The sequence below is a fragment of the Cryptomeria japonica genome, chromosome 3, assembly GCF_030272615.1.
Source record: "Cryptomeria japonica chromosome 3, Sugi_1.0, whole genome shotgun sequence".
NCBI classification, from domain to species: domain Eukaryota; kingdom Viridiplantae; phylum Streptophyta; class Pinopsida; order Cupressales; family Cupressaceae; genus Cryptomeria; species Cryptomeria japonica.
Genome location: NC_081407.1, coordinates 541,216,665 through 541,232,071, shown reverse-complemented (window position 1 = coordinate 541,232,071; position 15,407 = coordinate 541,216,665). Strand labels below are relative to the sequence as shown.

General features: G+C 45.7%; 1 protein-coding gene across 5 annotated transcripts in view; it reads left to right on the top strand.

Moving 5' to 3' along the window:
* LOC131075087 (sister chromatid cohesion protein PDS5 homolog A) overlaps positions 1-15,407 on the top strand; it is a 180,509-nt gene that overhangs the window by 41,665 nt on the left and 123,437 nt on the right. The window lies entirely within an intron of this gene.

Sequence of the window (15,407 nt, the reverse complement as noted above, 5' to 3'; positions counted from 1 at the left end):
CCCTACAAACAATTTTTGAGGAAAAAATTGTGAAAACCCAACAAACAATTTTTGAGGAAAAATTTGTGAAAAGCCTCAGACAATTTTTCAAGAAAAATCGTGAAAACCCTAGACAATTTTTTAGGAAAAAATCGTGAAAACCTACAAACAATTTTTGAGGAAAAAATTATAAACCCTAGAACAGGAAAACCTGAAAATATATATTTTTTTTAAATGACAAAAATTATAAAATCCTCACAAATAATTTTTTAACACAAAAAATTATAATAAACCGACAAATAATTTTTTTTAAAGGGACAAATCATATAAACCCGAGAAATAATTTTTTAAAGACAAAATTATGAAAAAGTATCAATAATTTTTTTAGGAGAAAAAATTATAAAACCCATTGAAAAACAAACCTTGCTGGAAAAAAATTGCCATCGCATAAGCAATGGTCGTAGGAGTTGTAGAAGAAAAAATCTGCACACAAAAAACCGCCCACTAGTTGGAAAATCGCGTAGAAACAAAAAAATTGCGGAAATACATTACTCGCACGCAAGAGCAGAGAATGGAAGTCGCGGGCTGAAAACACAGACAAAATCGCTCTCTGAAAAAAATTGAAAATCACACCAAATAAAAAAAATCCGTCGTCACTGCAAACCTCTTTCATGGAAACAAAATTAGATGACGCAGACGAAAATCCTTGAACCACAAGCTGTCGTGGAAAAAACGTGGGAGCTCAGAAACACCCACGACCAAATAGAAAATCACCGCCGCAAGAACAAGACCTCCGAAAAATCGTCCATAGGCAAAAACGCGACCACGAAAATGAATGCTGAAAAAAGATGCAGAGCGTGCACAACAAAAATGACCCAAACACAAACAAAAACAGCCCATGCACAAGTAGAAAAGGCCCACGGAAATTTTAGACTTTCGCTCAAACCAGGAAATCGCACGATTAAAACCCTCTACCAGTTTTGCGATTTTCAGCAAAAACCCTCGAATCCAAAAGACACCAATAACCCTAAGCACCAAAAACTGATCTTGGGATCTAGAAACAAACCCTAGCGACTCAAAAGAACAAACCCCAAATTTTTCCATTAAAAAAACGGACAAAAAATTTGTGGAAATTATTTCCAGGTAAAGAGGCTACAAATTTTTTTAATAAAAAATTCGTCAAATTCTGAAAAACCCCATCGACCCGCTTTGATACCATGAAAAATAATTGAATGATATTCAATTGTATTTATTACGAATATACAACGTATATAAAGGAATTACAAGACAGTGTTCTAAATAGAACGAACCATTAAACTAAATATTCAACATGAAGTTAAAACGCTTAAAACGCTAAATAAAGCTAAAAAGCTAAACACTAAAAAGCAAACTGTGTGTTCTCATAAAAGAAGCAATAGTTGCACTTAAAAGACTAAATGAACTAAAAAGCTAAATAAGTCGACAACTAAGATGATGATCTAAAAAGCTAAATAAGTCGACAACTAAGATGATGATCTAAAAAGCTAAATGACTAACTAAATGATCATTAATAGAACCACTAAAAAGCGGTGTTCCACGGGCGTTGGGGACGGGGGGACGGGGGGGACGCGTTTCCAGGACGGGGGGACCAAGGGCCTAAATTTGGGGACGGCGGGGGGGACGGCGGCGGGGGGGGTGGCGGGGTGGTGGTGGTCATATACTTGTACATATACATATAGTACTTGAAAAACTAGTTTTGAAAAGATGTATGACAGTATTACAGTGTAAGAATTACATTTCAAATGAGACTATAGGAAATTTGAAATACTAAATCTAAATACCAAGATTTCTAAGTTGTGTTGTTATATGCAGCCTAATCAAACTCGGAGGTTAGATTTTCCCTACTTCTATCGGTGCGGTTTCCCCCTATATTTTTCAACGGGGGTTTGGGGGCAGCGCCCCCAAGTTGGGGTCAAGGGGCATCGCCCCTTGCCGGGTCAAGGGGCAGCGCCCCTTGCGCGTTCCCTGTCGCGATACAGGGCGGGGTCGAGGGGCAGCGCCCCGCGAGGCCAAAAATACTTTTATTATTTTCTAAAGGCATCGGGTGTTATTTTTCTATTGGCCCACGTCCAATTAGAGTTAACCCTTAACCCTCAAAAAACTTAAAAACTCACTTTTTAAATTTTTTTTTAATTTTAAACATTGCATATTAGTGGGGGCGACAGGAGACGTCTGGGCGTCTCCCCGTCCTTGGAGAGACGTCTGCACGTCTCTTGAAGGACGGGGAGACGCCCAAACGTCTCCCAAGGAGACGTGGAGGCGTCTCCATGTCTCTTTGGGAGACGTCTCCACGTCTCCACGTCTCCCTGGGAGATGTGGGGACGCGGGGACGTCTCCGCGTCCAGGCGGCGCTTGGGTGGCGGTGGCGGGGGACGTGGCGTCCCCTTCCCCCGTCCTCGAGACGTTTTTGAAGGGGGGATGCGCCCAAAAAGGGGGGGGACGCGTCCCTGTGGAACACTGCTAAAAAGGTAACTGACTAAAAGAATTAATTATTAAAATAGCTACTACTTCTGTACATCCTTCTAACAAATTCTCTTGGTAATGAGACTGTGTGCCCTAAATGTTGTTGTTAGCTGTGAGTCATAGAAGGAAAAGTGCTACACTCCAAGCTCACTCATGTCCGGCCCATTCAGTGAATGGATTGTGGGAGCTGATGGGAATGCTCAGCTCTGCCAGTATGCTACCACTCTACTCTACCTCAATTTCCAAACCTTTAGTCTTTAGCACCTCCCATATTGTGTGAAGATGTGAGCAATTCTCATAATTCTTCTTTCCAACTCTACTGTTGTCACCATGGACACAACCCTTATAAATTCCACACCACTCAGTGAAGTGTTTCTTGTGGGAATTGCCAATCTCTGAATGCCGCCTCATCTAAACCTAGTTTTTATTGTTCCTCTACAAATCTTTATCCAATTGTCAGCATTGCTTGTGAGTCTTAAGACATTAAACAGAAAATAGAAAGTCGCCTTTGAGTTCACTATGCTTCCATATAGTCTGTTACAATTATTTCCTTTATTGTGTTCATGATTTGTGTGGTGTCTGCATTGAATAGGAATAAAGTTTGCAACTGTGGATTGGCTCACAAAGGGCCATCTCCCTACACAAAGAGTGGAGAAAAAAGAGTGGGTCCATTGTGGGCGAAAGGTATGTAGGAATGTTGTATTAAGCTGAGACCCCTTTCCATATTATCCTTGTGGCAAACATGTGAGACCCCTAATGTCCTTCCCACTCACTTAAATTTTTTGTAATCTTTAGTTCCTCTTTGCTAGGTAGCTCTTATGTTTTGAGTTTCAAAGGCTCAACCCTCAAAACCCCTTGAATGCAAATATATAAATAGTTAACTCCTTACTAATTTTTTTATAAAAATAAAATGACAAAAACAGAAAGTACAATCTCAACCTTAGGACGCTTTTGGAACTTTCAGAAGGTTAGCAAGAATCTAAATCTACCCTCCTTTGTAATTATTTTTCTTTATCAAAAACATAAATAAATTATAGGTGCATATATCTAATTTCTAAACCTCATACACCACTTTTATTGGGAGTGTTTGAGTAGGCTTGACGGATTCACTTTGTGATTTATTGCTGTGGTAAAAGAACCGTGTCATGATCTCGAAATTTGTTGGGCTGTGATGTGCTGCATTCTATTTTTCAGTTTTTCAAATTCTAACACCTGCTCAACCACTTCACTCATCATAGTCAAAATGATACTACATTTCTTCTAAGCTGTTCCTGTCGGATTCCTTTGAGCCTGAGCTAAAACACTTCTTTGTTTGTATTTCGTATTAATCTCCCTATCAAACTTTTTTGCCAATTGCTGTTGTGAGATCTGATCTCTCTTAATTTTCTTATGACATTTGGAAGATGAATCCAACTCTAGTTTTGATGTTTGTTGGATATTCCTTACCTGCATGACACGAGCTGAATTTGTTCTCTTAATATCTCTTCAACATGGTACAAATCTTTCTAGAACTATCATCATATTACATGCACGATAATGTTGTATACTATCAAGCTGATGTTCATCAAGGCCTCAAAATTTCTCTTTACATCCTGTATGGCAATTGTGCATTCTCTGTCCTTTTATGGATCTGCACTTAAAACTTCCAACTCCCCATACATAAAAATCCTACACCAGAAAATTTTGTTGGAGTTCAGATTCTTTTAATTTTTTAATTGGAGGCAATTTCTTTGAAATTTATGTTATATAAGAACACCGATTTCTATAAGGTTGCACATGCATAAAAATATATTGTTATCTTCAATAGTTCATCATATGCGATAACTGTTGATTATTAACACTTTTGTGTGCAGTATGTTTGCCCTCTCGGGTGAATACTTAAAGCAGGAAGTACGTAATGCAGAACAATGCCATAGATATCAGACAAGTATCAGATATGTTATTCTATTCATAATTCGTGTGTCCTTTACAAGTTACAATGAGGAGTATATAAAGATACCGAGGGGGTGCGAGCGCCAACCGCCGCATCGCAACTGCCAGCCCTCGGGTGCCAGCTAACAAACAAACTCAATTACGACTTAATTAACTATTCGTATTCCCGTATACAATAATGCGGCTAACATCATCCCCCCCAAAAAGAAAAGTCGTCTCCAGGCAACTTACAACAAAATGGAGAATACATGGAGCTCGCAAAATCCAGAAGAACCCAAAAAAACTAAGTGCGTGCAGAAGGCGTCCCTGATGAAGAAGGTGCCGGTGGTGGTGTAGCAGTGGATGCCAAGCGCCCACGGAGCTCATACACCTGCTCCGTCCTCCTCTTGAGATCTCGTTCCGCGACCATCTGCCGCTCCATAGCAGTCTTTACCATGTAGGCTGCCTCGAGCACCTCCTTATCCTTCTTGTCCACATTTTGCAGGGCACTGACCAACCAAGTCTCCAACAGCTCCCTCGAGGCCCTCTCCTCCTCCAATTGTGTCAGCAAGGCGGACTTCTCTGCTACTAAGATGTCCACCGCTGCCTGGTTCTGTGCCATGGTAGCATCGAGCTCGTGGAACCTGGTAGCCAGCTCCTCTCGAGCTGTGACTGCTGCCACCCTCAAAGCCTCAATTGTAGTTGCCATCTGTTATCACCTCCGAAGCTCTAGATAACCTTCCCGGAAAGCTTGCTCTACCTCTCTCACCAACGACTGCATCCGGGTCTCGCCAACCTCCTCAGTGAGGCACCAAGCCTCCAACATCGCTAGGCTCTCCGTGTCCGGCCACCCGACACGCTCAAAACACCTCTCAAACTCAGCTTGGCATCCTGTGCAGGCAAAGGTCAACAACCCTTCCATCCGCTCAACCATGGTCGCATCGGCCTGGAGAGTGGCAAATGACACAAGCCGCTGTGCTCCCAAAGTCATCTCAGTAATAAATTGCTCCAACTCTGCACCCTGCTGACTTCCCACTGGCACCTCCTCTGCTCTGTACGGATTGGTTACTACCACCGCCGGGGGTGAAGCAACCCTCTGAACTACTCTGCTGCTCGGGGAACTCCCTTCCTCGAGATCAATGACATCCAAGGAATACGCGGTCCGCCCTGGGGATAGAGTGGCCTCTCCCGGTGCCATGGGTGCCATCTGGTAACGGCTCAACCAGCTAGTGAGGTCATCATGAAGAGTGCTTGCTGTCGTCATTGCCTCATGCATATATCCAGGTAACCCTGGCACAGTCTGTCCTGCCACATCCGGCACTTCGTGCACCATGGAAGCCTCTGCACTTGCCAAGGTCTCCCCCCGTGGTGGTGTCATGGCTATCGTCCCCTGAGGCTGCCCGAAACTAGGAACTGGTACTGTGGTAACTACACTCACTGTCCCGAAGGACCGCGGCACCGCCAACTAACAAGTCTCTGGTAAGCGGGCTGGTGTAAAGTGGACCTGCACCTCTAATGCTACAGTAGACCCTACTGTACCTGTAGACTCCACTACCCCTTCTTCAGGCAACTGGTCGCCCCTTCTCCCTGTCAGTCGGAAACTCCCCCCGCTTACTTGGGAGGTGTTTGCGGATTCCTCCCTGCCACTGTCTGCATCCTCAGCCTCAGACTCTTCTGTGTCGGACTCCGTATCGGACATGGTGGCCTTCTTTCGTTTTGTGCCCAAACGTGCCTCCTTGCCATGTGCCAAGACGTCTAAGTGTGACCAGTAGAATATGGGTGGCTGGTCTGGTGCAACACGGCCCTATGGCTCCAATGGCTGTGAGCCAGGGGTGATCTGTGTGCGGACTGCGTCCAGGAATAATCCAATGGTGTGATGCGACATGTAGAATTTCTTGTATTGCAGCGTCATGAACTCGTCCATCCTATCTGCCAATAGTGACGCCCAATCATATACCACTCCATTGTGTAGCCCGTTCATCAGTACTATCTGTGCAATGGCTATGTCCGACGCGCGGGTGGCACCTGTGAGGCGACTCTTCACCACCGACAACAGGCATCGCCATACTCCCTTGGCGAAAAATTGTTTCTTCACTCCCTGACTCTTGCCTGCACTCTTGAGGCTATCTTTCTCGGCCTGGATAAGGTTATCGCGCAACATCAGCTGGAGCAGTGTAGCATGATTCTTGGGGGATATTTTCTGGGAGGTGTCTATTTTCTTTCCTTTTATCCCTGGTATGCCAAATACCCTAGTAAACTCGCCTGTCGTGAATGACACTGTTATCCTTTGATGTTGATAATCAAATACCGATTGGTGGCGATGTCTGTCATAGGTGCCAATCATGGCATGCAAAACCACCTCAAAGTCTTTTATCGAAAAAACTGGCATCTGGACCGCCCAATGTACTTGTGCTTGGCGAAGGCTCTTCTTTATTAAATCATCTGGAGGTGTCTTTGCCCACCAGTTCCGACAGTCGATTCCATTCAAACCCTCGAACATAACATTATTTGCCGTTATTTCATCACTATCCTTTGTCGCCAAGGGTTTGGGACGATGCCTCTTGCTTTTTTGACTGGTGCTCATATCGAGACTACCTGCAATGCGCACTCCAGATGGTAGAATCCGTTTGCCTGTGTCTGCATTGGTTCCTTTTTGCCCTCCCTGCAACTTGTCTTCTAACGGCTGCAACCGCTTTCGCCAATCTGCCTTGTTCCTGTTTGTGTCCATTAGTACAGATTACTTCTTCAATTCCGCTTTTATAACCCCCTTTGTTTTTTTTTTTCCAAAATAAAAAAAAAACCGTCTGCTCGTAATCGGCACAAACTCGTGCGGCTTGGTGTGTGCGGCTTGTGCCGGCTGCGGCTGCGCGGTTGCGCGTCTCTGTGCGGCTTCGCGCTATGGCGTTGTGCGGCTTCGCGGCTGGCGCTGTGCGGCTGCCGGTTGCGCGCTGTGTGGCTACGGGTGGAGGCTGTGCGGTTGCGCGTGGAGGTTGTGCGTTGTGCGGGCTGCGGAAGTGTTCGACGCGGTGGGGTTTTATTGGCGGTGGGCGGTGTGCGGCTGGCGTGTGCGGTCGGCGGTGCGGTTGGTGTGTGTGGTTGGCGTGTGGCGTCGGCGGTATACGGTTGGCGGCGCGTGGTTGGCGTGTGGCATCGGCGGTGCGGTTGGTGTGTGCGGTTGGCATGTGTGGTGACCACCGCACGGTGGCATCCACCGCCGGTGGCCCCACCGCACGGTGGCATCCACCGCCGGTGGCCCCACCGCACGGTGGTGTCACCGTCGGTGGTGCTACCGTTGGTGGTGTCACCGTCGGTGGTTCCACCGTACAGTGGGCCCTACTTTCTTTTTTTAATTAAATTTTAATGTTAATTTTAATTTTTTTAATTTTTCCCCTTTTTTTTTTCCAAACATTCGTCATGGTCCGGGCTCTCTTCGTTCGTGGTAGATTTTTAATTTCGACCTGTTGACGGCATCTGGTATCTCTTCCCCGTCCAGCGTCCACAACTTAATTGCCCCGTTGGTGTTGACCTCGCGTACCTTGAATGGTCCTAGCCAACGCACTTTGAATTTCCCAGGTTTAATTTCGTTCCTTCCGTTGAATTTCAATACCAACTGCCCAAGAGTAAACTTCATTCGCCGGAGATGCTTGTCGTGCCAAACCTTCCGTCTTTGCTGGGCCGTCTCTGTCGCCCATTGAGCCATCATCCTTCGTTCGTCCAATTTGTTCAAAGCGTACAGTCTCTCCCTCAGGCTTTCCATGTCGCCAAGTCGATTATTGATGGCGATCCGAAGACTTGGCACCATGAATTCAACTGGCACCACAGCTTCTTGTCCATACATTAGCTGGAAGGGAGTCTGTCCAGTAGTTACCTTGTAAGTTGTTCGGTATGCCCAAAGTACTGACGGTAGGCGCTCCTCCCAGTCATCCTTCTCCACTCCACAAGACTTATATATCACCGACATTATTATTTTATTGGTCGCCTCGGCCTGCCCGTTCGCCCGTGGATAGTAGGGGCTTGATAAGGACTGGAAGATTTTAAACTCCGTTGTTAATAGTCGGATTATGTGATTTACAAAATGGCCTCCTCTGTCACTCGTCAGTTGGATTGGAATCCCATACCGCGTAATGATGTGTTCATAGATGAATTTTGCTGTGTTGACCGCCGAATTGTCGGGTAAGGCCCGTGCCTCCACCCACTTGGTCAAGTATTCTGTTGCCACTACAATGTATCTGCATCGTCGAGCTCTACTTGGTTTTAATGGTCCGACGAAATCCAATCCCCATCTCTCAAACAGTTCCTGGGCATTCGATGGGTTGAGGGGCATAAAATCTCTTTTTAATGGTCGTCCGGCCCGTTGGCATGTATCACAGCTTGTTACCCACTCCCTGGCGTCATTATGTAGTGTCGGCCACCACAGTCCTGCCAACAAAACTTTCCTCGCCGTGGTGTCGGGCCCCATGTGTCCCCCTGCGGGCCCTTCATGTGCTTCTCTTAAGACGCCCGGGATTTCCTCTTCTAGGACACATTGCCGTAGGATCTGATCGGGCCCCATTTTATACAATAAGCCATTAATGAGTTGGAATGTCCTGCTCCTCGGTACCAGTTTCCTTCTTTCTCCTAGTGGCATCTCCCTCGAGAACTGTGATGTCGATAAATATTCCTCCACGCTTACGTACCAGGCGGGGAGAACCGCGATGCGAAATAAGTGAGTGTCTGGAAAATCTTCGTTCACTCCTTCGGCTGGTTCTCCTGACTGGATTCTCGACAGTTGGTCAGCTATCACATGGCTCTTCCTAGGTCTTACTATAATGTTGAATGTAAATTCTTGCAGCAATAGCAGCCATCGGCTAATTCCTCCTTGGATAATTGGCTTGTTTACCAGATACATTAAAGCCTGGTGGTCCACGTAAAATGTGAACGGGGTGGCGAGCAAGTAATGTCGAAATTTCTGGACAGAGTACACCATCCCGAGGGCTTCCCTTTCTATGGTGCTATAATTTTTCTCTGCCTTCGACAGGAGTCTGCTTGCAAAGTAGACCGGGTGATCTAGCTCATGGTCGCCAACCTGCGCCAGTGTGGCCCCTATGGCAAAGTTGGATGCGTCAACGTGTACGTGGAACTCTTTGTCCCAGTCAGGATATGTTAGGATTGGCGCACCCACCAACCGTGACTTCAGTTCTTGGAAGGCCTCCTCTTGAGCCGTCCCCCATATATACCATTCACCTTTCCTTGTCAGCTTGTCCAAAGGGCAGGATACTCGAGCAAAATTTTTGATAAATCGCCTGTAATACCCTATGTGCCCTAGGAAGGATTTGACTCCTGTGACATCTGTGGGTGCCTCCATTTCTACTATCACCCGAATCTTGTCCGGGTCAGTCTTGAGTCCAACCTTACACACTATGTGTCCTAACAGCTTCCCTTGAGGCACCATGAATCTGCATTTTTTGGGGTTGAGTGCTAGGCGAGCTCGCTTGCATCTCTCCATGCATTCGCCCTGTGCGGCCAAATGTGTATCTTGGTTACTGTAGATGGACCAGTCGTCCAGGAACGCCTTGAAGTTCCCTATTGACATCTTTTCAAATATGTGAAGGATTATTCGTTGGAAGGTTGTTGGTGCGTTGCATAATCCGAACGGCATTCGATTATACGCGTACACGCCATCCTCCACTATGAAGGTAGTTTTTAATTTGTCTTCGTCGGCGATGGATATCTGGATATACCCAGAAAATCCATCCATGAATGAATAAATTTCATGACCGGCCACTTCTTCCAAGATGCTATTCGTGAATGGTATTGGAAACGGGTCTTTTATGGTGACCGCGTTAAGGCATCTGAAATCCACGCAGATTCGTATCTGGTTTGCCTCCTTTTTAAGGGATATCACTATGGGCGATACCCACTTGCTGGTCTGCACTTTAAAAATAATCCCGGCTTCGAGCATACGCTCAATTTCATCATTCACTCTTGCCGCATAGTTTTTATTCATTCTGTATGGCCTCTTCCGCACAGGTACGACCCCAGGTACGAGTGAAATTTTGTGTACGCACAGTTCTGGCGGCACCCCTTTGAGGTCCTTATACGTCCAAGCGAATACATCCTTGTATTCCATGAATATTTTAAACGTAGCGGCTTTCAGGACTGGGTTCCAATCGTCGCCAACCAGGATGTTTCTTGGCTCTGCTTCCGTGCCGAGGTTTGTAGGTTTTACGGATTCTTCGTACCGGATTGGTTTTGTCATGTCAAACCTGTGTGCTGGTACATCATTGACTAGGGCATCCCCTTCGGTGTATTCCCCGTACGCCGACGGAAATTCGTTCTCGTCACGATCCTCGTCTACCTGCAACATGTTACACCCATATAGCAACTCGTAGTCCTCCATTTGCCAGTGAAAAAGCCCATTAAGGGAATCGGTCTTGTCCTTAGAACATCCTTGGATTCCGAGAACGCCTTCCTCGTTCGGTTCCCTTCCGTTCCTCCGCCAACTCCGCCTTCGCCGTCTGATTCCGACTCTGACGTGAGTTCTTCACTCACAAGTTGTGTCTTCAAGTCGATAATAAATTTTCTCCCCGCTTTTTCCATTGACAACGTGTTACGCTTCCAGTTGTGATTTACTCTGGCTGCCACCAACCACCCTCTGCCCAGAATGGCGTCGCATCCTTTCTTGGCTAGCGGAATCACCATGAAGTCGAGGACAAATGGTTGTGTCCCGATGGTCACTTGTTGCGCCATGAGCGTTCCAAGGGGTTTGATACCATGTTGATCCGCTCCCAGTAAGTTAAAGGTTGACGGCCATAGTGTTGGTTTGCCAAGTTGCTTCCAGGTTTCTTCTGGAAGCACATTCACTCCGGACCCGCCGTCGACGATAGTGTCAGTCAGAATGGTTCCTAGTATTCCCATTTCTACCACCGCTGGGTGTCGGCCACTGTATAATGTCAGGACCAATGGGTCTGTAGGTGTTTTGCCGGTACCATCGGTATTCCGGGTTGCCTGACTGTGAGGGGTTACTTTGGACCGTACGTAGGAGTGCCGTACGTAATTGCGGCATCATTTCCAGGAGGTCCTTCATTTTTACCGGCACTTCAATCTGCAGCATTTGCTTTAGGATATTCTCCTCCGCCTCAGATCGGGAGGTACTTACCGCTTCCTGAGTGCTCCTTTGTGCCAACATTTCCTTTGCCACTTCCGCCTTGGCCTCTTGCACCCGCTGCTTCTCCGTGCGAGGGTTCGGGTATGTGGCCTTCTTTGCCTGCGACCGTGTGATTGCCAATACCCGTTCCTTCGTCCTGTCGATGTTGAGCAGGTTTACTCCAGACTTTGGGCATGTTCCATCATCGTGGTCTCCAGGCCCACACCATTTGCATAATTTTTGTGGAGTTTCTTCTGAGGTGCATTCTCTAGCAAAGTGGCCCCATTGATTGCAGGCTCGGCACTGGATCATTGGCCGTCCCTTTGCATCATATTGGATTCGGCTCCTATTATTATTATTGGTCCTCCCCCCTCGTCGGTTGTTCCGGTATCCGCCAGATGATGCATTATTGTTGGCGGTTTGCGAAGTTTCGACGGTCGGCTGCTCTTGCGTGAAGAGAACTTGTTGGTTCCTGGTTTTCATATTGTAGGGACATTCCTTTGTCAAATGTCCCGCAATCTGGCAAATGTCGCAGAAAGCCTTCTTGGGACAGGACCCCTTGGTGTGTCCGTCACTCCTACATTCGGTACACCACACTTCATTTTCTTCCGTCTTACTTGTACTTCCTTTCATGGCTTTGAATTCTTTCAGCATTCGTTCCATGTCCCTTTTGGAGTGCGTGTACCTTTTTACTCGATTCGCCACCGCTACTGCTCTCCCCGTCAGAATCTTCATCATCGTCAGATGAATATTCATTACTTTTCTTCTTCCTTGATGTTTTGTATTCGCATTCTAGATCCATCGCCCTGTTATAGGCATCGTCATATGACGTCGGGGGTACAATCTTCATTTTTTTCCGTAGGGAGGATTTCAATCCTTCCACAAACCATCGTTTTTTTAAGCCCTCAGCCGGTTGGCTCTCCATTTTACCCAACAATTCCTTTAGTCTCCTGCTGTATGCCCGTACTGTCTCCTTAGTACCTTGCTTGGTACTGTATATCTCTGTTACAATTTCGTTGTCATCACGGAGCAACCGAAACTCCTCCGTGAATTCCTTCTGTAGGTTGGCCCATGTGGCCACTTTTTGCTTATCTACATTGGAGTACCAATCTATGGCGACTCCACGTAACGTGGCTGGGAACTGTTGCATCCAGTCATTCTGGTCTGTCACTCCGTTGGCAGACCAAATGGTTTCACATGTACAGCAGTGCCGTAGGGGGTCTTCCTTGCCGTCCCCTGTGAACTTTGGTAATTTTTGTTTACTCGCCATCCCGGGTCGTCTTCCTGGGGGCGGTTGTGTTTGCGTCTGCGGCCCTGCGCTGCTTCCTCCGGTGGCATTGGTGGTGTGTCCTGCGTGGACGACTGGAGGTACGGTGTTTTGCCTGTCGTGTGTGGCACCTACACTCGTACTGTTGCCCTCCCCTTCGCTCTCACACGCTCCCACTCCTGCTTCCCGTTGGTGATCTTCACTCCGTGGCGTAAGGGATAAGTTTCTAAACTGATCTCGAGTCTCCTTGATTAGATTTCGCCGTAACCTTGTTTCTTCCAGAAACTCTTCGTGGCTCCGCGTCCTACGATGATCTGGCGACGCGTAGAAATTTCCGTCGGCCTCTACACCCTCCGTGACACCTCCTTGGTTCCCCTCGGGCCCCCCTTCGGCAGGTCGTCCTTCGGCAAGTTGCCTCAGCCTCCGTCTATGTTCTACTCGCAGCTCCAGAATCAAGGCCCTCTGCGCGGCCTCCCACTCGTTCGTTTCTGGTTTTTTATTTCTATCTTTATTCAGTAGGTTTAGCATTAATTGTCGTACATTTCCATAACTCTCAATTCGTAAATCAAAACATGTCTTTATTAATTCATCTGCTCAAGTACAACTCGTGTCAATGACACTTTTATTTGGAAATAAAAAGTTCAATGTTCAATTCCCTCCTGGCCTGGCTCCATTTCGTTCCGTTTCCCGTCGGCTGTTTTCTTCGTAGTTGCGAAGGATCTGTTGGCGTCGCTCTTCCTTGGCAATCTCCTCCAGGTGCGCCTGTTGTGCTAGCGATGCTTGTGCAAGCAACCGGGGGAGGTGGTTCATCAACCAGTTCACTGCTGGGCTAACCTCCAGAGCTGTCCACACGGCACTTGGTGGGATTTCCGCCTCCACCGCCTCTCGTCGGATGTAGGTCTGGATGGCTACCTAGAGTAGAATTGAAAATTCTCTCGTTGCCGTGTCTTCGCCTGTGTAAAGTTCCGTTTGCACGTCGTCCGCCTCTGGGTTTATTTCACCAACTGGTAGGCCCATTGTGTCTGTGCGCCATCCGTGTCTTCCGTTCCCGAGTACGTCTAGGCAACGGCGCCAAATCTTTGCCCTCTCGGGTGAATACTTAAAGCAGGAAGTACGTAATGCAGAACAATGCCATAGATATCAGACAAGTATCAGATATGTTATTCTTTCCATAATTCGTGTGTCCTTTACAATGAGGAGTATATAAAGATACCGAGGGGGTGCAAGCGCCAACCGCCGCATCGCAACTGCCACCCCTCGGGTGCCAGCTAACAAACAAACTCAATTACGACTTAATTAACTATTCGTATTCCCGTATACAATAATGCGGCTAACACAGTATCTAGTTATTAATTTTCATACAACTTAAATGCTATGCCTTACAGGTTAGCATTTGGTCTTTGAGAAATAGTTCTATCGTAGAAGACTTATGGTAGTGGTAATGCTATTCTTATTGATGACTTTTGAATGTATCTTAGAGTGCATCTAAATTATTTTTATTTGCCTCAAGACTCCGCTCTAGTTAACAATGGTATCCAGGAATTTCATTGCACATAACTTTTAGGCATTCTTACATTATTTTGATGTAATATAATATTTATCTTTAGGGTCCCTGAGTTTTCTTGTTTTTAATCTAAATGCATGTTTTCTTTTATGACACCAAATGAAGCTTGCTATAACTGCTGTACACCCTAGGGCACAAACCCTGTAGAGGAAAAAAAATTAAATTGGAACCAAACAATTGAAAATTGAAATCCTCAATATTTACTAAAAGAAAATTTCCTTTTTGTTTTCAATGTTGAAAAATTACAATTTTAATAAATGTTCTAATTGCCTAAAATGGAAAATCATAGAATACAACTGCAGTACTATAGGTACAAAAGATGAAAACAAATTTTCCTGATGTATGGGCTGCAATACAGGTTAATCTCCAACTGCAACAAGACATTGTTTCCTCAGACTTGTGCATGAAGCTATTTCTCATAAAACATGTTTTGTTCTAACTTCTAACACCTAAGAGCCTTTTTTGTTGTTTTCATGCAGTAGAATTAGATTTTAGTACAAAACTGTATTGACCAACTAAAGTACATTTAAACAACATAAGCAGAATAATATCAATGATTAAAAAAATTCCCAATGGACGTATAGAACGTTGGGTTAGCACACATTGCTCTGATAAATAATATAGAAACGGATTATCCTTATTTTCCAAAAATGACCTCTTTGTTGCTTGGTGAAGACTACCATTTCCTTTGAGCTTAAGCTTATTTCACTAGCATGCTTGCCAAGAACTGCATGATGGAGATAAGCTGTAGCACCATTCTTAATCCAAATTGTTAACTCAGGGTCCGAATATTTATTGTCAATATCCAGATTCCACATGATCTTCAAGCACTATAATTGCACAAGAAGGGTCATGACATGGTCATAACATCTACTGGTCATTGGATACACTTCTTTTGTCTACCATTCTATTATCTTTTCATTTGCAATTGATCTTGGGGAAGTTCGAATTTCTGTTAGTCATGGAAATCTTATTGTGCATTTTTTGTATGTGGAAATGATCTCACAGTCTTATCACTCTTATATTTTCTTAGTAAGTGATGGAAGTATTTGTAGATT